This window comes from Oncorhynchus clarkii, chromosome 14, assembly GCF_045791955.1.
Source record: "Oncorhynchus clarkii lewisi isolate Uvic-CL-2024 chromosome 14, UVic_Ocla_1.0, whole genome shotgun sequence".
NCBI classification, from domain to species: domain Eukaryota; kingdom Metazoa; phylum Chordata; class Actinopteri; order Salmoniformes; family Salmonidae; genus Oncorhynchus; species Oncorhynchus clarkii.
Window position 1 is genome coordinate 38,947,350 of NC_092160.1, and position 26,255 is coordinate 38,973,604.

Genomic DNA, 26,255 nt, shown 5'->3' on the forward strand with positions numbered 1-26,255 from the left:
TCTTCCTGGGGTTTATTATGGATCCCCATTAGTTCCTGCCAAGGCAGCAGCTACTCTTCCTGGGGTTTATTATGGATCCCCATTAGTTCCTGCCAAGGCAGCAGCTACTCTTCCTGGGGTTTATTATGGATCCCCATTAGTTCCTGCCAAGGCAGCAGCTACTCTTCCTGGGGTTTATTATGGATCCCCATTAGTTCCTGCCAAGGCAGGAGCTATTCTTCCTGGGGTTTATTATGGATCCCCATTAGTTCCTGCCAAGACAGCAGCTACTCTTCCTGGGGTTTATTATGGATCCCCATTAGTTCCTGCCAAGGCAGCAGCTACTCTTCCTGAGGTTTATTATGGATCCCCATTAGTTCCTGACAAGACAGCAGCTACTCTTCCTTGGGTTTATTATGGATCCCCATTAGTTCCTGCCAAGGCAGCAGCTACTCTTCCTGGGGTTTATTAAGGATCCCCATTAGTTCCTGCCAAGGCAGCAGCTACTCTTCCTGGGGTTTATTATGGATCCCCATTAGTTCCTGCCAAGGCAGCAGCTACTCTTCCTGGGGTTTATTATGGATCCCCATTAGTTCCTGCCAAGACAGCAGCTACTCTTCCTGGGGTTTATTATGGATCCCCATTAGCTCCTGCCAAGACAGCAGCTACTCTTCCTGGGGTTTATTATGGATCCCCATTAGTTCCTGCCAAGGCAGCAGCTACTCTTCCTGGGGTTTATTATGGATCCCCATTAGTTCCTGCCAAGGTAGCAGCTACTCTTCCTGGGGTTTATTATGGATCCCCATTAGTTCCTGCCAAGGCATCAGCTACTCTTCCTGGGGTTTATTATGGATCCCCATTAGTTCCTGCCAAGGCAGCAGCTACTCTTCCAGGGGTTTATTATGGATCCCCATTAGTTCCTGCCAAGGCATCAGCTATTCTTCCTGGGGTTTATTATGGATCCCCATTAGTTCCTGCCAAGGCAGCAGCTACTCTTCCTGGGGTTTATTATGGATCCCCATTAGTTCCTGCCAAGGCAGCAGCTACTCTTCCTGGTGTTTATTATGGATCCCCATTAGTTCCTGCCAAGGCATCAGCTACTCTTCCTGGGGTTTAATATGGATCCCCATTAGTTCCTGCCAAGGCAGCAGCTACTCTTCCTGGGGTTTAATATGGATCCCCATTAGTTCCTGCCAAGGCAGCAGCTACTCTTCCTGGGGTTTATTATGGATCCCCATTAGTTCCTGCCAAGGCATCAGCTATTCTTCCTGGGGCTTAATATGGATCCCCATTAGTTCCTGCCAAGGCAGCAGCTATTCTTCCTGGGGTTTAATATGGATCCCCATTAGTTCCTGCAAAGGCAGCAGCTATTCTTCCTGGGGTTTAATATGGATCCCCATTAGTTCCTGCAAAGGCAGCAGCTACTCTTCCTGGGGTTTATTATGGATCCCCATTAGTTCCTGCCAAGGCAGCAGCTACTCTTCCTGGGGTTTATTATGGATCCCCATTAGTTCCTGCCAAGGCATCAGCTATTCTTCCTGGGGTTTAATATGGATCCCCATTAGTTCCTGCCAAGGCAGCAGCTATTCTTCCTGGGGTTTAATATGGATCCCCATTAGTTCCTGCAAAGGCAGCAGCTATTCTTCCTGGGGTTTAATATGGATCCCCATTAGTTCCTGCAAAGCCAGCAGCTACTCTTCCTGGGGTTTATTATGGATCCCCATTAGTTCCTGCCAAGGCAGCAGCTACTCTTCCTGGGGTTTATTATGGATCCCCATTAGTTCCTGCCAAGGCAGCAGCTACTCTTCCTGGGGTTTATTATGGATCCCCATTAGTTCCTGCCAAGGCAGCAGCTATTCTTCCTGGGGTTTATTATGGATCCCCATTAGTTCCTGCCAAGGCAGCAGCTACTCTTCCTGGGGGTTTATTATGGATCCCCATTAGTTCCTGCCAAGGCAGCAGCTACTCTTCCTGGGGTTTATTATGGATCCCCATTAGTTCCTGCCAAGGCAGCAGCTATTCTTCCTGGGGTTTATTATGGATCCCCATTAGTTCCTGCCAAGGCAGCAGCTACTCTTCCTGGGGGTTTATTATGGATCCCCATTAGTTCCTGCCAAGGCAGCAGCTACTCTTCCTGGGGTTTATTATGGATCCCCATTAGTTCCTGACAAGGCAGCAGCTATTCTTCCTGGGGTTTATTATGGATCCCCATTAGTTCTTGCCAAGGCAGCAGCTACTCTTCCTCGGGTCCAGCTAAATTAAATTCAGTTATTTACAATTTAAAATATTACATGCCATTATGTTTCATGACACTTTTCACAACACATTAAGTGTGTTCCCACAGGCCACTACTCGATTCCATGTCTACAATACAAAATTCATGTGTTCCTGTGTCCGTGCCTGTGTGTGTCTCTTCCCAGGCCTTGCTGTTCCATAAGGTGCCTGTGCGTACATTTCTACTGATTGTGGAATAGATTTACATGTAGACATGTCTCTTTCTAGTAGTAAAGGCAATAAGCTTGAGTTTCAATTTGGGAAGCTTACAATTTATCCTACCATTTCTACCTATCTGTGTGCCTGTTAGGATTTTTACATGAGCATTTCTGTGGAAGTTACATTTCAATAATAACGTGTTCGTTTCCCAAAATCCTTGTCACGTGGTTAACCATAAACATCGGAAATAAAAATGAATATATAAAAATATAAATTAAACTAATGTGAAGCCAGTCTCCCTCTGAGATCACCAGCCACCCTTTGAGTTCACCAGCCTCCCTCTGAGATCACCAGCCTCTGAGGACACCAGCCTCTGACAACACCAGCCTCCCTCTGAGAACACCAGCCTCCCTCTGAGATCACCAGCCTCCGAGAACACCAGCCTCTGAGAACACCAGCCTCTGCGAACACCAGCCTCTGAGTTCACCAGCCTCCCTCTGAGAACACCAGCCTCCGAGAACACCAGTCTCTGAGTTCACCACTTCTGAGAACACCAGCCTCTGAGAACACCAGCCTCTGCGAACACCAGCCTCTGAGTTCACCAGCCTCTGAGCACACCAGCCTCTGAGAACACCAGTCTCTGAGTACACCAGCCTCCCTCTGAGCTTAACGGCCTCACTCTGAGTTCACCAGCCTCTGAAAACACCTCCCTCTGCGAACAATAGCCTCCCTCTGAGAACACCAGCCTCGGAGAGCACCAGCCTCCCTCTGAGAGCACCAGCCTCCCTCTGAGAGCACCAGCCTCCATCTGAGAACAGCAGCCTCCATCTGAGAACAGCAGCCTCCCTCTGAGAGCACCAGCCTCCCACTGAGAGCACCAGCCTCCCTCTGAGAGCACCAGCCTCTGAGCGCAGCAGCCTCCCTCTGAGAGCACCAGTCTCTGAGAGCACCAGCCTCCCTCTGAGTTCACCAGCCTCCCTCTGAGATCACCAGCCTCCCTCTGAGCTCACCAGCCTCCCTCTGAGAGCACCAGCCTCCCTCTGAGAGCACCAGCCTCTCTCTGAGAGCACCAGCCTCCCTCTGAGAGCACCAGCCTCCCTCTGAGGTCACCAGCCTCCCTCTGAGGTCACCAGCCTCCCTCTGAGGTCACCAGCCTCTCTCTGAGATCCCCAGCCTCCCTCTGAGATCACCAGCTTTCCCCGCTTTTAACCATAAGCTCAGATGCTCAAAGGTTATTACATCCCAGAGCCCAACTCAAGAAAGGACCTGATTCATGAATGCATATACAGTTACAGCTGTTTGAAAAAGGAGGCAAGATTGAGCAAGAATTGGCAAACATTTGAGATTTGATGAACCATTGTCCAGTCCTAGGTATTGGAGATCAGATCCACCCCGTTCCCCTGAAACACACGCTGGTCCCCCGTTGTGACCATTTTCCCAAGCATCTCTGTGCAGTCAGACCTTTGATTATTTTGTGCCCCCAATGCCACAATAATATGCCCCCTCTCTGATTGTTCTAGTGTGACCCCCCCCCCCCCCCCATGGGTTACTGCAGCTAGTGTTGCCAGCTCTGCCACTACCTGGGTGGGGGCACCCTGGCGGAATCCCCACCGGCTCGGTACAAGGTCGTCAAGGTTTTTCATTAGCAGCTATGAGAATTTCCTTGTAATTATCAGGGTCCTCTGGCTATGTAGGACCAACCCTGCCAGGCGGTGCTGCTCTAGTAGGTCTCTGACCGCATTTATCTTTCTGTTTTGGCTGCATTTCGGCACTAGAGGACTTCCCTCTAGTGTCTGGGTTGTTCAGGCGAGTGTCTAAGGTACAGGGTTGTGGACCGTTCCATCATGGTAGGACAATAAAATAAAAAAATTAGATGTACAATTTATTTTAAAATGTAGTCCCATCATGATAAGACAATAAACACATAAATTAGATGTATAACTTATTTTAAAATGCATATCCCACATCTGCACAAAATTGAAGGCTCTCTCTCACAAACTGTGCTCACAGACACACACAGGTTCTGGGAATATATGCAACCTTTTCCTGTCAAAGAACACTTAACACCTACTCTTTACCAGACACCGAAAACACACACAAAACCTTCGATCACAACACAGCCACACATAACCACACACTGTGCCATCTAAGTCATCCACACAAAACGACACACTGTGCTCCACACATAACCACACACTGTGCCATCTAAATCTGTTTTTATCTCTGCCATGTAGAATGAGTTACAATTAGTTATGTTTGTTCCTCTCCCTAATAAAACCTACTGTTCCTCCTAATAAAACCTACTGTTCCTCTCACTAATAAAACCTACTGTTCCTCCTAATAAAACCTACTGTTCCTCTCACTAATGAAACCTACTGTTCCTCTCACTAATAAAACCTACTGTTCCTCCTAATAAAACCTACTGTTCCTCTCACTAATAAAACCTACTGTTCCTCCTAATAAAACCTACTGTTCCTCTCACTAATAAAACCTACTGTTCCCCTCACTAATAAAACCTACTGTTCCTCCTAATAAAACCTACTGTTTCTCCTAATTAAACCTACTGTTCCTCCTAATAAAACCTACTGTTCCTCTCACTAATAAAACCTACTGTTCCTCCTAATAAAACCTACTGTTTCTCCTAATTAAACCTACTGTTCCTCCTAATTAAACCTACTGTTCCTCTCACTAATAAAACCTACTGTTCCTCCTAATAAAACCTACTGTTCATCTCACTAATAAAACCTACTGTTCCTCCTAATAAAACCTACTGTTCCTCTCACTAATAAAACCTACTGTTCCTCCTAATAAAACCTACTGTTCATCTCACTAATAAAACCTACTGTTCCTCCTAATAAAACCTACTGTTCCTCTCACTAATAAAACCTACTGTTCCTCCTAATAAAACCTACTGTTCCTCTCACTAATTAAACCTACTGTTCCTCCTAATAAAACCTACTGTTCCTCCTAATAAAACCCACTGTTCCTCCTAATAAAACCTACTGTTCCTCCTAATAAAACCTACTGTTCCTCCTAATTAAACCTACGGTTCCTAGTTGTAGGCTTGATTACCAACAACGACGAGACGGCCTACAGGGAGGAGGTGTGGGCCCTCGGAGTGTGGTGTCAGGAAAATAACCTCACACTCAACGTCAACAAAACTAAGGAGATGATTGTGGACTTCAGGAAACAGCAGAGGGAACACCCCCCTATCCACATCGATGGAACAGTAGTGTAGAGGGTAGCAAGTTTTAAGTTCCTCGGCATACACATCACAGACAAACTGAATTGGTCCACTCACACAGACAGCATTGTGAAGAAGGCGCAGCAGCGCCTCTTCAACCTCAGGAGGCTGAAGAAATTCGGCTTGTCACCAAAAGCACTCACAAACTTCTACAGATGCACAATCGAGAGCATCCTGGCGGGCTGTATCACCGCCTGGTACGGTAAAACCTACTGTTCCTCCTAATAAAACCTACTGTTCCTCCTAATAAAACCTACTGTTCCTCCTAATAAAACCTACTGTTCCTCTCACTAATAAAACCTATTGTTCCTCCTAATAAAACCTACTGTTCCTCCTAATAAAACCTACTGTTCCTCTCACTAATAAAACCTACTGTTCCTCCTAATAAAACCTACTGTTCCTCCTAATAAAACCTACTGTTCCTCTCACTAATAAAACATACTGTTCCTCTCACTAATAAAACCTACTGTTCCTCCTAATAAAACCTACTGTTCCTCTCACTAATAAAACCTACTGTTCCTCCTAATAAAACCTACTGTTCCTCTCACTAATAAAACCTACTGTTCCTCCTAATAAAACCTACTGTTCCTGTCACTAATTAAACCTACTGTTCCTCTCACTAATTAAACCTACTGTTCCTATCACTAATAAAACCTACTGTTCCTCCTAATTAAACCTACTGTTCCTCCTAATAAAACCTACTGTTCCTCTCACTAATAAAACGGACTATTCCTTCTACTCCTACTATTAAAATCAACTTTTCATTCTCAAATAAAACTGACTGTTTATTCTACTCTCAGTAATAAAACTGACTGTTTATTCTACTCTCAGTAATGATTGTTCTTCCTTGACAATCATCTGTTATTTTTCAGTCTTTTTTTACTGTTGTTTTATTTCTGTACCTACCTTGTTCACCTAATACCTTTTTCCCCTATTGGTTAGAGCCTGTAAGTAAACATTTCACTGTAAGGTCTACTACACCTGTTGTATTCAGCATTTCACTGTAAGGTCTACTACACCTGTTGTATTCAGCATTTCACTGTAAGGTCTACTACACCTGTTATATTCAGCATTTCACTGTAAGGTCTACTACACCTGTTGTATTCAGCATTTCACTGTGAGGTCTACTACACCTGTTGTATTCAGCATTTCACTGTAAGGTCTACTACACCTGTTGTATTCAGCATTTCACTGTAAGGTCTACTACACCTGTTGTATTCAGCATTTCACTGTAAGGTCTACTACACCTGTTGTATTCAGCATTTCACTGTAAGGTCTACTACACCTGTTGTATTCAGCATTTCACTGTAAGGTCTACTACACCTGTTGTATTCAGCATTTCACTGTAAGGTCTACTACACCTGTTGTATTCAGCATTTCACTGTAAGGTCTACTACACCTGTTGTATTCAGCATTTCACTGTAAGGTCTACTACACCTGTTGTATTCAGCATTTCACTGTAAGGTCTACTACACCTGTTGTATTCAGCATTTCACTGTAAGGTCTACTACACCTGTTGTATTCAGCATTTCACTATAAGGTCTACTACACCTGTTGTATTCAGCATTTCACTGTAAGGTCTACTACACCTGTTGTATTCAGCATTTCACTGTAAGGTCTACTACACCTGTTGTATTCAGCATTTCACTGTGAGGTCTACTACACCTGTTGTATTCAGCATTTCACCGTAAGGTCTACTACACCTGTTGTATTCAGCATTTCACTGTAAGGTCTACTACACCTGTTGTATTCAGCATTTCACTGTAAGGTCTACTACACCTGTTGTATTCAGCATTTCACTGTAAGGTCTACTACACCTGTTGTATTCAGCATTTCACTGTAAGGTCTACTACACCTGTTGTATTCAGCATTTCACTGTAAGGTCTACTACACCTGTTGTATTCAGCATTTCACTGTAAGGTCTACTACACCTGTTGTATTCAGCATTTCACTGTAAGGTCTACTACACCTGTTGTTTTCAGCATTTCACTGTAAGGTCTACTACACCTGTTGTATTCAGCATTTCACTGTAAGGTCTACTACACCTGTTGTATTCAGCATTTCACTATAAGGTCTACTACACCTGTTGTATTCAGCATTTCACTATAAGGTCTACTACACCTGTTGTATTCAGCATTTCACTATAAGGTCTACTACACCTGTCACGTCCTGTGTGTAGGTGGCAGGGAAGTCAGGCGCAGGAGAATCCATTTTGGTATAAATGGAGTATTTTTAATAACTTAAAACACAAACTCCAAAACCAAAGTCTATAATAAAATTAATGTGGGTACAAGAACCCGTCACACACCAATCCATAAAACATGAACCTGACAACAAACAATCTCTGACAAGGACATGAGGGGAAACAGAGGGTTAAATACACAACAGGTAATGAATGGGATTGGAACCAGGTGTGAAGGAAGACAAGACAAAACCAATGGAAAATGAAACATAGATCAATGATGGCTAGAAGACCGGAGACGTCTACCACCGAACACCGCCCGAACAAGGAGAGGCATCGACATTGGCAGAAGTCGTGACATCACCTGTTGTATTCGGCGCACTTGACAAATAAACCTTGATTTGATATTCTAATACAACTGACTGTTCCTTTTACTAATAAAACCTACTGTTCCTTTTACTAATAAAACCAATATAAAACCTACTGTTCCTTTTACTAATAAAACCAATATAAAACAGACTGTTCCCTTTACTAATAAAACCAATATAAAACAGACTGTTCCTTTTACTAATAAAACCAATATAAAACCTACTGTTCCCTTTACTAATAAAACCAATATAAAACAGACTGTTCCCTTTACTAATAAAACCAATATAAAACAGACTGTTCCCTTTACTAATAAAACCAATATAAAACAGACTGTTCCCTTTACTAATAAAACCAATATAAAACAGACTGTTCCCTTTACTAATAAAACCAATATAAAACAGACTGTTCCTTTTACTAATAAAACAGACTGTTCCTTTTACTAATAAAACCAATATAAAACAGACTGTTCCCTTTACTAATAAAACCAATATAAAACAGACTGTTCCCTTTACTAATAAAACCAATATAAAACAGACTGTTCCTTTTACTAATAAAACCAATATAAAACAGACTGTTCCTTTTACTAATAAAACCAATATAAAACAGACTGTTCCCTTTACTAATAAAACCGACTGTTCCTTTTACTAATAAAACCAATATAAAACCTACTGTTCCTTTTACTAATAAAACCAATATAAAACCTACTGTTCCCTTTACTAATAAAACCAATATAAAACAGACTGTTCCCTTTACTAATAAAACCAATATAAAACAGACTGTTCCCTTTACTAATAAAACCGACTGTTCCTTTTACTAATAAAACCAATATAAAACAGACTGTTCCCTTTACTAATAAAACCAATATAAAACAGACTGTTCCCTTTACTAATAAAACCAATATAAAACAGACTGTTCCCTTTACTAATAAAACCAATATAAAACCTACTGTTCCCTTTACTAATAAAACCAATATAAAACAGACTGTTCCCTTTACTAATAAAACCAATATAAAACAGACTGTTCCTTTTACTAATAAAACCGACTGTTCCTTTTACTAATAAAACCAATATAAAACAGACTGTTCCTTTTACTAATAAAACCAATATAAAACCTACTGTTCCTTTTACTAATAAAACCAATATAAAACAGACTGTTCCTTTTACTAATAAAACCAATATAAAACCTACTGTTCCCTTTACTAATAAAACCAATATAAAACAGACTGTTCCCTTTACTAATAAAACCAATATAAAACCTACTGTTCCTTTTACTAATAAAACCAATATAAAACAGACTGTTCCCTTTACTAATAAAACCAATATAAAACAGACTGTTCCTTTTACTAATAAAACCAATATAAAACCTACTGTTCCTTTTACTAATAAAACCAATATAAAACAGACTGTTCCCTTTACTAATAAAACCAATATAAAACAGACTGTTCCCTTTACTAATAAAACCAATATAAAACAGACTGTTCCCTTTACTAATAAAACCAACATAAAACCTACTGTTCCTTTTACTAATAAAACCAATATAAAACAGACTGTTCCCTTTACTAATAAAACCAATATAAAACAGACTGTTCCCTTTACTAATAAAACCAATATAAAACAGACTGTTCCCTTTACTAATAAAACCAATATAAAACAGACTGTTCCCTTTACTAATAAAACCAATATAAAACAGACTGTTCCCTTTACTAATAAAACCAATATAAAACAGACTGTTCCCTTTACTAATAAAACCAATATAAAACAGACTGTTCCTTTTACTAATAAAACCAATATAAAACCTACTGTTCCTTTTACTAATAAAACCAATATAAAACAGACTGTTCCCTTTACTAATAAAACCAATATAAAACAGACTGTTCCCTTTACTAATAAAACCAATATAAAACAGACTGTTCCTTTTACTAATAAAACCAATATAAAACCTACTGTTCCTTTTACTAATAAAACCAATATAAAACAGACTGTTCCCTTTACTAATAAAACCAATATAAAACAGACTGTTCCCTTTACTAATAAAACCAATATAAAACAGACTGTTCCTTTTACTAATAAAACCAATATAAAACAGACTGTTCCTTTTACTAATAAAACCAATATAAAACCGACTGTTCCTTTTACTAATAAAACCAATATAAAACAGACTGTTCCCTTTACTAATAAAACCAATATAAAACCTACTGTTCCCTTTACTAATAAAACCAATATAAAACAGACTGTTCCCTTTACTAATAAAACCAATATAAAACAGACTGTTCCCTTTACTAATAAAACCAATATAAAACAGACTGTTCCCTTTACTAATAAAACCAATATAAAACAGACTGTTCCCTTTACTAATAAAACCAATATAAAACAGACTGTTCCCTTTACTAATAAAACCAATATAAAACAGACTGTTCCCTTTACTAATAAAACCAATATAAAACAGACTGTTCCCTTTACTAATAAAACCAATATAAAACAGACTGTTCCTTTTACTAATAAAACCGACTGTTCCTTTTACTAATAAAACCAATATAAAACAGACTGTTCCTTTTACTAATAAAACCAATATAAAACAGACTGTTCCCTTTACTAATAAAACCAATATAAAACCTACTGTTCCTTTTACTAATAAATCCAATATAAAACAGACTGTTCCCTTTACTAATAAAACCAATATAAAACAGACTGTTCCCTTTACTAATAAAACCAATATAAAACAGACTGTTCCCTTTACTAATAAAACCAATATAAAACAGACTGTTCCCTTTACTAATAAAACCAATATAAAACAGACTGTTCCCTTTACTAATAAAACCAATATAAAACCGACTGTTCCTTTTACTAATAAAACCAATATAAAACAGACTGTTCCCTTTACTAATAAAACCAATATAAAACAGACTGTTCCTTTTACTAATAAAACCGACTGTTCCTTTTACTAATAAAACCAATATAAAACAGACTGTTCCCTTTACTAATAAAACCAATATAAAACAGACTGTTCCCTTTACTAATAAAACCAATATAAAACAGACTGTTCCCTTTACTAATAAAACCAATATAAAACAGACTGTTCCCTTTACTAATAAAACCAATATAAAACAGACTGTTCCCTTTACTAATAAAACCAATATAAAACAGACTGTTCCCTTTACTAATAAAACCAATATAAAACAGACTGTTCCTTTTACTAATAAAACCGACTGTTCCTTTTACTAATAAAACCAATATAAAACAGACTGTTCCCTTTACTAATAAAACCAATATAAAACAGACTGTTCCCTTTACTAATAAAACCAATATAAAACAGACTGTTCCCTTTACTAATAAAACCAATATAAAACAGACTGTTCCCTTTACTAATAAAACCAATATAAAACAGACTGTTCCCTTTACTAATAAAACCAATATAAAACCTACTGTTCCCTTTACTAATAAAACCAATATAAAACAGACTGTTCCCTTTACTAATAAAACCAATATAAAACAGACTGTTCCCTTTACTAATAAAACCAATATAAAACAGACTGTTCCCTTTACTAATAAAACCAATATAAAACAGACTGTTCCCTTTACTAATAAAACCAATATAAAACAGACTGTTCCCTTTACTAATAAAACCAATATAAAACAGACTGTTCCTTTTACTAATAAAACCGACTGTTCCTTTTACTAATAAAACCAATATAAAACAGACTGTTCCTTTTACTAATAAAACCAATATAAAACAGACTGTTTGTTCCCTTTACTAATAAAACCAATATAAAACCTACTGTTCCTTTTACTAATAAAACCAATATAAAACAGACTGTTCCCTTTACTAATAAAACCAATATAAAACAGACTGTTCCCTTTACTAATAAAACCAATATAAAACAGACTGTTCCCTTTACTAATAAAACCAATATAAAACAGACTGTTCCCTTTACTAATAAAACCAATATAAAACAGACTGTTCCCTTTACTAATAAAACCAATATAAAACCGACTGTTCCTTTTACTAATAAAACCAATATAAAACAGACTGTTCCCTTTACTAATAAAACCAATATAAAACAGACTGTTCCTTTTACTAATAAAACCGACTGTTCCTTTTACTAATAAAACCAATATAAAACAGACTGTTCCCTTTACTAATAAAACCAATATAAAACAGACTGTTCCCTTTACTAATAAAACCAATATAAAACAGACTGTTCCCTTTACTAATAAAACCAATATAAAACAGACTGTTCCCTTTACTAATAAAACCAATATAAAACAGACTGTTCCCTTTACTAATAAAACCAATATAAAACAGACTGTTCCCTTTACTAATAAAACCAATATAAAACAGACTGTTCCTTTTACTAATAAAACCGACTGTTCCTTTTACTAATAAAACCAATATAAAACAGACTGTTCCCTTTACTAATAAAACCAATATAAAACAGACTGTTCCCTTTACTAATAAAACCAATATAAAACAGACTGTTCCCTTTACTAATAAAACCAATATAAAACAGACTGTTCCCTTTACTAATAAAACCAATATAAAACAGACTGTTCCCTTTACTAATAAAACCGACTGTTCCTTTTACTAATAAAACCAATATAAAACAGACTGTTCCCTTTACTAATAAAACTGACTGTTCCTTTTACTAATAAAACCAATATAAAACAGACTGTTCCCTTTACTAATAAAACCAATATAAAACAGACTGTTCCTTTTACTAATAAAACCAATATAAAACAGACTGTTCCTTTTACTAATAAAACCGACTGTTCCTTTTACTAATAAAACCAATATAAAACAGACTGTTCCCTTTACTAATAAAACCAATATAAAACAGACTGTTCCCTTTACTAATAAAACCAATATAAAACAGACTGTTCCCTTTACTAATAAAACCAATATAAAACAGACTGTTCCCTTTACTAATAAAACCAATATAAAACAGACTGTTCCTTTTACTAATAAAACCAATATAAAACCTACTGTTCCTTTTACTAATAAAACCAATATAAAACCTACTGTTCCTTTTACTAATAAAACCAATATAAAACCTACTGTTCCTTTTACTAATAAAACCAATATAAAACCTACTGTTCCTTTTACTAATAAAACCAATATAAAACCTACTGTTCCTTTTACTAATAAAACCAATATAAAACCTACTGTTCCTTTTACTAATAAAACCAATATAAAACAGACTGTTCCCTTTACTAATAAAACCAATATAAAACAGACTGTTCCTTTTACTAATAAAACCAATATAAAACAGACTGTTCCCTTTACTAATAAAACCAATATAAAACAGACTGTTCCCTTTACTAATAAAACCAATATAAAACAGACTGTTCCCTTTACTAATAAAACCAATATAAAACAGACTGTTCCCTTTACTAATAAAACCAATATAAAACAGACTGTTCCCTTTACTAATAAAACCAATATAAAACAGACTGTTCCTTTTACTAATAAAACCAATATAAAACAGACTGTTCCCTTTACTAATAAAACCAATATAAAACCTACTGTTCCTTTTACTAATAAAACCAATATAAAACAGACTGTTCCCTTTACTAATAAAACCAATATAAAACAGACTGTTCCCTTTACTAATAAAACCAATATAAAACAGACTGTTCCCTTTACTAATAAAACCAATATAAAACAGACTGTTCCCTTTACTAATAAAACCAATATAAAACAGACTGTTCCCTTTACTAATAAAACCAATATAAAACAGACTGTTCCCTTTACTAATAAAACCAATATAAAACAGACTGTTCCTTTTACTAATAAAACCAATATAAAACCTACTGTTCCTTTTACTAATAAAACCAATATAAAACAGACTGTTCCCTTTACTAATAAAACCAATATAAAACAGACTGTTCCCTTTACTAATAAAACCAATATAAAACAGACTGTTCCCTTTACTAATAAAACCAATATAAAACCAGACTGTTCCCTTTACTAATAAAACCAATATAAAACAGACTGTTCCCTTTACTAATAAAACCAATATAAAACAGACTGTTCCCTTTACTAATAAAACCAATATAAAACAGACTGTTCCCTTTACTAATAAAACCAATATAAAACAGACTGTTCCTTTTACTAATAAAACCGACTGTTCCTTTTACTAATAAAACCAATATAAAACAGACTGTTCCCTTTACTAATAAAACCAATATAAAACAGACTGTTCCCTTTACTAATAAAACCAATATAAAACAGACTGTTCCCTTTACTAATAAAACCAATATAAAACAGACTGTTCCCTTTACTAATAAAACCAATATAAAACCGACTGTTCCTTTTACTAATAAAACCAATATAAAACAGACTGTTCCCTTTACTAATAAAACCAATATAAAACAGACTGTTCCTTTTACTAATAAAACCGACTGTTCCTTTTACTAATAAAACCAATATAAAACAGACTGTTCCCTTTACTAATAAAACCAATATAAAACAGACTGTTCCCTTTACTAATAAAACCAATATAAAACAGACTGTTCCCTTTACTAATAAAACCAATATAAAACAGACTGTTCCCTTTACTAATAAAACCAATATAAAACAGACTGTTCCCTTTACTAATAAAACCAATATAAAACAGACTGTTCCTTTTTACTAATAAAACCAATATAAAACAGACTGTTCCTTTTACTAATAAAACCGACTGTTCCTTTTACTAATAAAACCAATATAAAACAGACTGTTCCCTTTACTAATAAAACCAATATAAAACAGACTGTTCCCTTTACTAATAAAACCAATATAAAACAGACTGTTCCCTTTACTAATAAAACCAATATAAAACAGACTGTTCCCTTTACTAATAAAACCAATATAAAACAGACTGTTCCCTTTACTAATAAAACCAATATAAAACCAATATAAAACAGACTGTTCCCTTTACTAATAAAACCAATATAAAACAGACTGTTCCCTTTACTAATAAAACCAATATAAAACAGACTGTTCCCTTTACTAATAAAACCAATATAAAACAGACTGTTCCCTTTACTAATAAAACCAATATAAAACAGACTGTTCCCTTTACTAATAAAACCAATATAAAACAGACTGTTCCCTTTACTAATAAAACCAATATAAAACAGACTGTTCCCTTTACTAATAAAACCAATATAAAACAGACTGTTCCCTTTACTAATAAAACCAATATAAAACAGACTGTTCCTTTTACTAATAAAACCGACTGTTCCTTTTACTAATAAAACCAATATAAAACAGACTGTTCCCTTTACTAATAAAACCAATATAAAACAGACTGTTCCCTTTACTAATAAAACCAATATAAAACAGACTGTTCCCTTTACTAATAAAACCAATATAAAACAGACTGTTCCCTTTACTAATAAAACCAATATAAAACAGACTGTTCCCTTTACTAATAAAACCAATATAAAACAGACTGTTCCCTTTACTAATAAAACCAATATAAAACAGACTGTTCCCTTTACTAATAAAACCGACTGTTCCTTTTACTAATAAAACCAATATAAAACAGACTGTTCCCTTTACTAATAAAACCAATATAAAACAGACTGTTCCTTTTACTAATAAAACCAATATAAAACAGACTGTTCCCTTTACTAATAAAACCAATATAAAACAGACTGTTCCCTTTACTAATAAAACCAATATAAAACAGACTGTTCCCTTTACTAATAAAACCAATATAAAACAGACTGTTCCTTTTACTAATAAAACCAATATAAAACAGACTGTTCCCTTTACTAATAAAACCAATATAAAACAGACTGTTCCTTTTACTAATAAAACCAATATAAAACAGACTGTTCCCTTTACTAATAAAACCAATATAAAACAGACTGTTCCCTTTACTAATAAAACCAATATAAAACAGACTGTTCCCTTTACTAATAAAACCAATATAAAACAGACTGTTCCCTTTACTAATAAAACCAATATAAAACAGACTGTTCCCTTTACTAATAAAACCAATATAAAACAGACTGTTCCTTTACTAATAAAACCGACTGTTCCTTTTACTAATAAAACCAATATAAAACAGACTGTTCCCTTTACTAATAAAACCAATATAAAACAGACTGTTCCCTTTACTAATAAAACCAATATAAAACAGACTGTTCCCTTTACTAATAAAACCAATATAAAACAGACTGTTCCCTTTACTAATAAAACCAATATAAAACAGACTGTTCCCTTTACTAATAAAACCAATATAAAACAGACTGTTCCTTTTACTAATAAAACCAATATAAAACAGACTGTTCCCTTTACTAATAAAACCGACTGTTCCTTTTACTAATAAAACCAATATAAAACAGACTGTTCCCTTTACTAATAAAACCAATATAAAACAGACTGTTCCCTTTACTAATAAAACCAATATAAAACAGACTGTTCCCTTTACTAATAAAACCAATATAAAACAGACTGTTCCCTTTACTAATAAAACCAATATAAAACAGACTGTTCCCTTTACTAATAAAACCAATATAAAACAGACTGTTCCTTTTACTAATAAAACCAATATAAAACAGACTGTTCCCTTTACTAATAAAACCCGACTGTTCCTTTTACTAATAAAACCAATATAAAACAGACTGTTCCCTTTACTAATAAAACCAATATAAAACAGACTGTTCCTTTTACTAATAAAACCAATATAAAACAGACTGTTCCCTTTACTAATAAAACCAATATAAAACAGACTGTTCCCTTTACTAATAAAACCAATATAAAACAGACTGTTCCCTTTACTAATAAAACCAATATAAAACAGACTGTTCCTTTTACTAATAAAACCAATATAAAACAGACTGTTCCCTTTACTAATAAAACCAATATAAAACAGACTGTTCCCTTTACTAATAAAACCCGACTGTTCCTTTTACTAATAAAACCAATATAAAACAGACTGTTCCCTTTACTAATAAAACCGACTGTTCCTTTTACTAATAAAACCAATATAAAACAGACTGTTCCCTTTACTAATAAAACCAATATAAAACAGACTGTTCCCTTTACTAATAAAACCAATATAAAACAGACTGTTCCTTTTACTAATAAAACCAATATAAAACAGACTGTTCCCTTTACTAATAAAACCAATATAAAACAGACTGTTCCTTTTACTAATAAAACCAATATAAAACAGACTGTTCCCTTTACTAATAAAACCAATATAAAACAGACTGTTCCCTTTACTAATAAAACCAATATAAAACAGACTGTTCCCTTTACTAATAAAACCAATATAAAACAGACTGTTCCTTTTACTAATAAAACCGACTGTTCCTTTTACTAATAAAACCAATATAAAACAGACTGTTCCCTTTACTAATAAAACCAATATAAAACAGACTGTTCCCTTTACTAATAAAACCAATATAAAACAGACTGTTCCCTTTACTAATAAAACCAATATAAAACAGACTGTTCCCTTTACTAATAAAACCAATATAAAACAGACTGTTCCTTTTACTAATAAAACCAATATAAAACAGACTGTTCCTTTTACTAATAAAACCAATATAAAACAGACTGTTCCTTTTACTAATAAAACCAATATAAAACCTACTGTTCCTTTTACTAATAAAACCAATATAAAACAGACTGTTCCCTTTACTAATAAAACCAATATAAAACAGACTGTTCCCTTATACTGTTCCTTTTACTAATAAAACCAATATAAAACAGACTGTTCCCTTTACTAATAAAACCAATATAAAACAGACTGTTCCCTTTACTAATAAAACCAATATAAAACAGACTGTTCCCTTTACTAATAAAACCAATATAAAACAGACTGTTCCCTTTACTAATAAAACCAATATAAAACAGACTGTTCCCTTTACTAATAAAACCAATATAAAACAGACTGTTCCCTTTACTAATAAAACCAATATAAAACAGACTGTTCCTTTTACTAATAAAACCGACTGTTCCTTTTACTAATAAAACCAATATAAAACAGACTGTTCCCTTTACTAATAAAACCAGACTGTTCCTTTTACTAATAAAACAGACTGTTCCTTTTACTAATAAAACCAATATAAAACAGACTGTTCCCTTTACTAATAAAACCAATATAAAACAGACTGTTCCCTTTACTAATAAAACCAATATAAAACAGACTGTTCCCTTTACTAATAAAACCAATATAAAACAGACTGTTCCCTTTACTAATAAAACCAATATAAAACAGACTGTTCCCTTTACTAATAAAACCAATATAAAACAGACTGTTCCCTTTACTAATAAAACCAATATAAAACAGACTGTTCCCTTTACTAATAAAACCTAATAAAACCAATATAAAACAGACTGTTCCCTTTACTAATAATAAAACAGACTGTTCCTTTTACTAATAAAACCAATATAAAACAGACTGTTCCTTTTACTAATAAAACCAATATAAAACAGACTGTTCCCTTTACTAATAAAACCAATATAAAACAGACTGTTCCCTTTACTAATAAAACCAATATAAAACAGACTGTTCCTTTTACTAATAAAACCAATATAAAACAGACTGTTCCTTTTACTAATAAAACCAATATAAAACAGACTGTTCCTTTTACTAATAAAACCAATATAAAACAGACTGTTCCCTTTACTAATAAAACCAATATAAAACAGACTGTTCCCTTTACTAATAAAACCAATATAAAACAGACTGTTCCCTTTACTAATAAAACCGACTGTTCCTTTTACTAATAAAACCAATATAAAACAGACTGTTCCCTTTACTAATAAAACCGACTGTTCCTTTTACTAATAAAACCAATATAAAACAGACTGTTCCCTTTACTAATAAAACCAGAATAATAAAACCAATATAAAACAGACTGTTCCTTTTACTAATAAAACCAATATAAAACAGACTGTTCCCTTTACTAATAAAACCAATATAAAACAGACTGTTCCCTTTACTAATAAAACCAATATAAAACAGACTGTTCCTTTTACTAATAAAACCAATATAAAACAGACTGTTCCCTTTACTAATAAAACCGACTGTTCCTTTTACTAATAAAACCAATATAAAACAGACTGTTCCCTTTACTAATAAAACCAATATAAAACAGACTGTTCCCTTTACTAATAAAACCAATATAAAACAGACTGTTCCTTTTACTAATAAAACCAATATAAAACCTACTGTTCCCTTTACTAATAAAACCAATATAAAACAGACTGTTCCCTTTACTAATAAAACCAATATAAAACAGACTGTTCCCTTTACTAATAAAACCAATATAAAACCTACTGTTCCTTTTACTAATAAAACCAATATAAAACAGACTGTTCCCTTTACTAATAAAACCAATATAAAACAGACTGTTCCCTTTACTAATAAAACCAATATAAAACAGACTGTTCCCTTTACTAATAAAACCAATATAAAACAGACTGTTCCTTTTACTAATAAAACCGACTGTTCCTTTTACTAATAAAACCAATATAAAACAGACTGTTCCCTTTACTAATAAAACCAATATAAAACAGACTGTTCCCTTTACTAATAAAACCAATATAAAACAGACTGTTCCCTTTACTAATAAAACCAATATAAAACAGACTGTTCCCTTTACTAATAAAACCAATATAAAACAGACTGTTCCTTTTACTAATAAAACCAATATAAAACCTACTGTTCCTTTTACTAATAAAACCAATATAAAACCTACTGTTCCTTTTACTAATAAAACCAATATAAAACCTACTGTTCCTTTTACTAATAAAACCAATATAAAACAGACTGTTCCCTTTACTAATAAAACCAATATAAAACAGACTGTTCCCTTTACTAATAAAACCAATATAAAACAGACTGTTCCCTTTACTAATAAAACCAATATAAAACAGACTGTTCCCTTTACTAATAAAACCGACTGTTCCTTTTACTAATAAAACCAATATAAAACAGACTGTTCCCTTTACTAATAAAACCAATATAAAACAGACTGTTCCCTTTACTAATAAAACCAATATAAAACAGACTGTTCCCTTTACTAATAAAACCGACTGTTCCTTTTACTAATAAAACCAATATAAAACAGACTGTTCCCTTTACTAATAAAACCAATATAAAACAGACTGTTCCTTTTACTAATAAAACCAATATAAAACAGACTGTTCCCTTTACTAATAAAACCAATATAAAACAGACTGTTCCCTTTACTAATAAAACCAATATAAAACAGACTGTTCCCTTTACTAATAAAACCAATATAAAACAGACTGTTCCCTTTACTAATAAAACCAATATAAAACAGACTGTTCCTTTTACTAATAAAACCAATATAAAACAGACTGTTCCCTTTACTAATAAAACCAATATAAAACAGACTGTTCCTTTTACTAATAAAACCAATATAAAACAGACTGTTCCCTTTACTAATAAAACCCGACTGTTCCTTTTACTAATAAAACCAATATAAAACAGACTGTTCCCTTTACTAATAAAACCAATATAAAACAGACTGTTCCCTTTACTAATAAAACCAATATAAAACAGACTGTTCCCTTTACTAATAAAACCAATATAAAACAGACTGTTCCCTTTACTAATAAAACCGACTGTTCCTTTTACTAATAAAACCAATATAAAACAGACTGTTCCCTTTACTAATAAAACCGACTGTTCCTTTTACTAATAAAACCAATATAAAACAGACTGTTCCCTTTACTAATAAAACCAATATAAAACAGACTGTTCCCTTTACTAATAAAACCAATATAAAACAGACTGTTCCCTTTACTAATAAAACCAATATAAAACAGACTGTTCCTTTTACTAATAAAACCAATATAAAACAGACTGTTCCTTTTACTAATAAAACCAATATAAAACAGACTGTTCCCTTTACTAATAAAACCAATATAAAACAGACTGTTCCCTTTACTAATAAAACCAATATAAAACAGACTGTTCCCTTTACTAATAAAACCAATATAAAACAGTTCCCTTTACTAATAAAACCAATATAAAACAGACTGTTCCCTTTACTAATAAAACCAATATAAAACAGACTGTTCCTTTTACTAATAAAACCAATATAAAACAGACTGTTCCTTTTACTAATAAAACCAATATAAAACCTACTGTTCCTTTTACTAATAAAACCAATATAAAGACCTACTGTTCCCTTTACTAATAAAACCAATATAAAACAGACTGTTCCCTTTACTAATAAAACCAATATAAAACAGACTGTTCCCTTTACTAATAAAACCAATATAAAACAGACTGTTCCCTTTACTAATAAAACCAATATAAAACAGACTGTTCCCTTTACTAATAAAACCAATATAAAACAGACTGTTCCCTTTACTAATAAAACCAATATAAAACAGACTGTTCCCTTTACTAATAAAACCAATATAAAACAGACTGTTCCCTTTACTAATAAAACCAATATAAAACAGACTGTTCCCTTTACTAATAAAACCAATATAAAACAGACTGTTCCTTTTACTAATAAAACCGACTGTTCCTTTTACTAATAAAACCAATATAAAACAGACTGTTCCCTTTACTAATAAAACCAATATAAAACAGACTGTTCCTTTTACTAATAAAACCGACTGTTCCTTTTACTAATAAAACCAATATAAAACAGACTGTTCCCTTTACTAATAAAACCAATATAAAACAGACTGTTCCCTTTACTAATAAAACCAATATAAAACAGACTGTTCCCTTTACTAATAAAACCAATATAAAACAGACTGTTCCCTTTACTAATAAAACCAATATAAAACAGACTGTTCCCTTTACTAATAAAACCCGACTGTTCCTTTTACTAATAAAACCAATATAAAACAGACTGTTCCCTTTACTAATAAAACCAGACTGTTCCTTTTACTAATAAAACCAATATAAAACAGACTGTTCCCTTTACTAATAAAACCAATATAAAACAGACTGTTCCCTTTTACTAATAAAACCAATATAAAACAGACTGTTCCCTTTACTAATAAAACCAATATAAAACAGACTGTTCCCTTTACTAATAAAACCAATATAAAACAGACTGTTCCCTTTACTAATAAAACCAATATAAAACAGACTGTTCCCTTTACTAATAAAACCAATATAAAACAGACTGTTCCCTTTTACTAATAAAACCAATATAAAACAGACTGTTCCTTTTACTAATAAAACCAATATAAAACAGACTGTTCCCTTTACTAATAAAACCAATATAAAACAGACTGTTCCCTTTACTAATAAAACCAATATAAAACAGACTGTTCCCTTTACTAATAAAACCAATATAAAACAGACTGTTCCCTTTACTAATAAAACCAATATAAAACAGACTGTTCCCTTTACTAATAAAACCAATATAAAACAGACTGTTCCTTTTACTAATAAAAACTGTTCCTTTTACTAATAAAACCAATATAAAACCTACTGTTCCTTTTACTAATAAAACCAATATAAAACCTACTGTTCCTTTTACTAATAAAACCAATATAAAACAGACTGTTCCCTTTACTAATAAAACCAATATAAAACAGACTGTTCCCTTTACTAATAAAACCAATATAAAACAGACTGTTCCCTTTACTAATAAAACCAATATAAAACAGACTGTTCCCTTTACTAATAAAACCAATATAAAACAGACTGTTCCCTTTACTAATAAAACCAATATAAAACAGACTGTTCCCTTTACTAATAAAACCAATATAAAACAGACTGTTCCCTTTACTAATAAAACCAATATAAAACAGACTGTTCCCTGTTTACTAATAAAACCAATATAAAACAGACTGTTCCCTTTACTAATAAAACCAATATAAAACACTGACTGTTCCTTTTACTAATAAAACCAATATAAAACAGACTGTTCCCTTTACTAATAAAACCTGTTAAAACAGACTGTTCCCTTTACTAATAAAACCAATATAAAACAGACTGTTCCCTTTACTAATAAAACCAATATAAAACAGACTGTTCCTTTTACTAATAAAACCAATATAAAACAGACTGTTCCCTTTACTAATAAAACCAATATAAAACAGACTGTTCCTTTTACTAATAAAACCAATATAAAACAGACTGTTCCCTTTACTAATAAAACCAATATAAAACAGACTGTTCCCTTTACTAATAAAACCAATATAAAACAGACTGTTCCCTTTACTAATAAAACCAATATAAAACAGACTGTTCCTTTTACTAATAAAACCAATATAAAACAGACTGTTCCTTTTACTAATAAAACCAATATAAAACAGACTGTTCCCTTTACTAATAAAACCAATATAAAACAGACTGTTCCCTTTACTAATAAAACCAATATAAAACAGACTGTTCCCTTTACTAATAAAACCAATATAAAACAGACTGTTCCTTTTACTAATAAAACCAATATAAAACAGACTGTTCCCTTTACTAATAAAACCAATATAAAACAGACTGTTCCTTTTACTAATAAAACCAATATAAAACAGACTGTTCCCTTTACTAATAAAACCAATATAAAACCTACTGTTCCTTTTACTAATAAAACCAATATAAAACAGACTGTTCCCTTTACTAATAAAACCAATATAAAACAGACTGTTCCCTTTACTAATAAAACCAATATAAAACAGACTGTTCCCTTTACTAATAAAACCAATATAAAACAGACTGTTCCCTTTACTAATAAAACCAATATAAAACAGACTGTTCCTTTTACTAATAAAACCAATATAAAACAGACTGTTCCCTTTACTAATAAAACCAATATAAAACAGACTGTTCCTTTTACTAATAAAACCAATATAAAACAGACTGTTCCCTTTACTAATAAAACCAATATAAAACAGACTGTTCCCTTTACTAATAAAACCAATATAAAACAGACTGTTCCTTTTACTAATAAAACCAATATAAAACAGACTGTTCCTTTTACTAATAAAACCAATATAAAACAGACTGTTCCCTTTACTAATAAAACCAATATAAAACAGACTGTTCCCTTTACTAATAAAACCAATATAAAACCAATATAAAACAGACTGTTCCCTTTACTAATAAAACCAATATAAAACAGACTGTTCCCTTTACTAATAAAACCAATATAAAACAGACTGTTCCCTTTACTAATAAAACCAATATAAAACAGACTGTTCCCTTTACTAATAAAACCAATATAAAACAGACTGTTCCTTTTACTAATAAAACCGACTGTTCCTTTTACTAATAAAACCAATATAAAACAGACTGTTCCCTTTACTAATAAAACCAATATAAAACAGACTGTTCCCTTTACTAATAAAACCAATATAAAACAGACTGTTCCCTTTACTAATAAAACCAATATAAAACAGACTGTTCCCTTTACTAATAAAACCAATATAAAACAGACTGTTCCTTTTACTAATAAAACCAATATAAAACAGACTGTTCCTTTTACTAATAAAACCAATATAAAACAGACTGTTCCCTTTACTAATAAAACCAATATAAAACAGACTGTTCCTTTTACTAATAAAACCAATATAAAACAGACTGTTCCCTTTACTAATAAAACCAATATAAAACAGACTGTTCCCTTTACTAATAAAACCAATATAAAACAGACTGTTCCCTTTACTAATAAAACCAATATAAAACAGACTGTTCCTTTTACTAATAAAACCGACTGTTCCTTTTACTAATAAAACCAATATAAAACAGACTGTTCCCTTTACTAATAAAACCAATATAAAACAGACCCTTTACTAATAAAACCAATATAAAACAGACTGTTCCCTTTACTAATAAAACCAATATAAAACAGACTGTTCCCTTTACTAATAAAACCAATATAAAACAGACTGTTCCCTTTACTAATAAAACCAATATAAAACAGACTGTTCCCTTTACTAATAAAACCCGACTGTTCCTTTTACTAATAAAACCAATATAAAACAGACTGTTCCCTTTACTAATAAAACCGACTGTTCCTTTTACTAATAAAACCAATATAAAACAGACTGTTCCCTTTACTAATAAAACCAATATAAAACAGACTGTTCCTTTTACTAATAAAACCAATATAAAACAGACTGTTCCCTTTACTAATAAAACCAATATAAAACCGACTGTTCCTTTTACTAATAAAACCAATATAAAACAGACTGTTCCCTTTACTAATAAAACCAATATAAAACAGACTGTTCCCTTTACTAATAAAACCAATATAAAACAGACTGTTCCCTTTACTAATAAAACCAATATAAAACAGACTGTTCCCTTTACTAATAAAACCCGACTGTTCCTTTTACTAATAAAACCAATATAAAACAGACTGTTCCCTTTACTAATAAAACCAATATAAAACCGACTGTTCCTTTTACTAATAAAACCAATATAAAACAGACTGTTCCCTTTACTAATAAAACCAATATAAAACAGACTGTTCCCTTTACTAATAAAACCAATATAAAACAGACTGTTCCCTTTACTAATAAAACCAATATAAAACAGACTGTTCCCTTTACTAATAAAACCGACTGTTCCTTTTACTAATAAAACCAATATAAAACAGACTGTTCCCTTTACTAATAAAACCAATATAAAACAGACTGTTCCCTTTACTAATAAAACCAATATAAAACAGACTGTTCCCTTTACTAATAAAACCAATATAAAACAGACTGTTCCCTTTACTAATAAAACCAATATAAAACAGACTGTTCCTTTTACTAATAAAACCAATATAAAACCTACTGTTCCTTTTACTAATAAAACCAATATAAAACCTACTGTTCCTTTTACTAATAAAACCAATATAAAACCTACTGTTCCTTTTACTAATAAAACCAATATAAAACAGACTGTTCCCTTTACTAATAAAACCAATATAAAACAGACTGTTCCCTTTACTAATAAAACCAATATAAAACAGACTGTTCCCTTTACTAATAAAACCAATATAAAACAGACTGTTCCCTTTACTAATAAAACCAATATAAAACAGACTGTTCCCTTTACTAATAAAACCAATATAAAACAGACTGTTCCCTTTACTAATAAAACCAATATAAAAC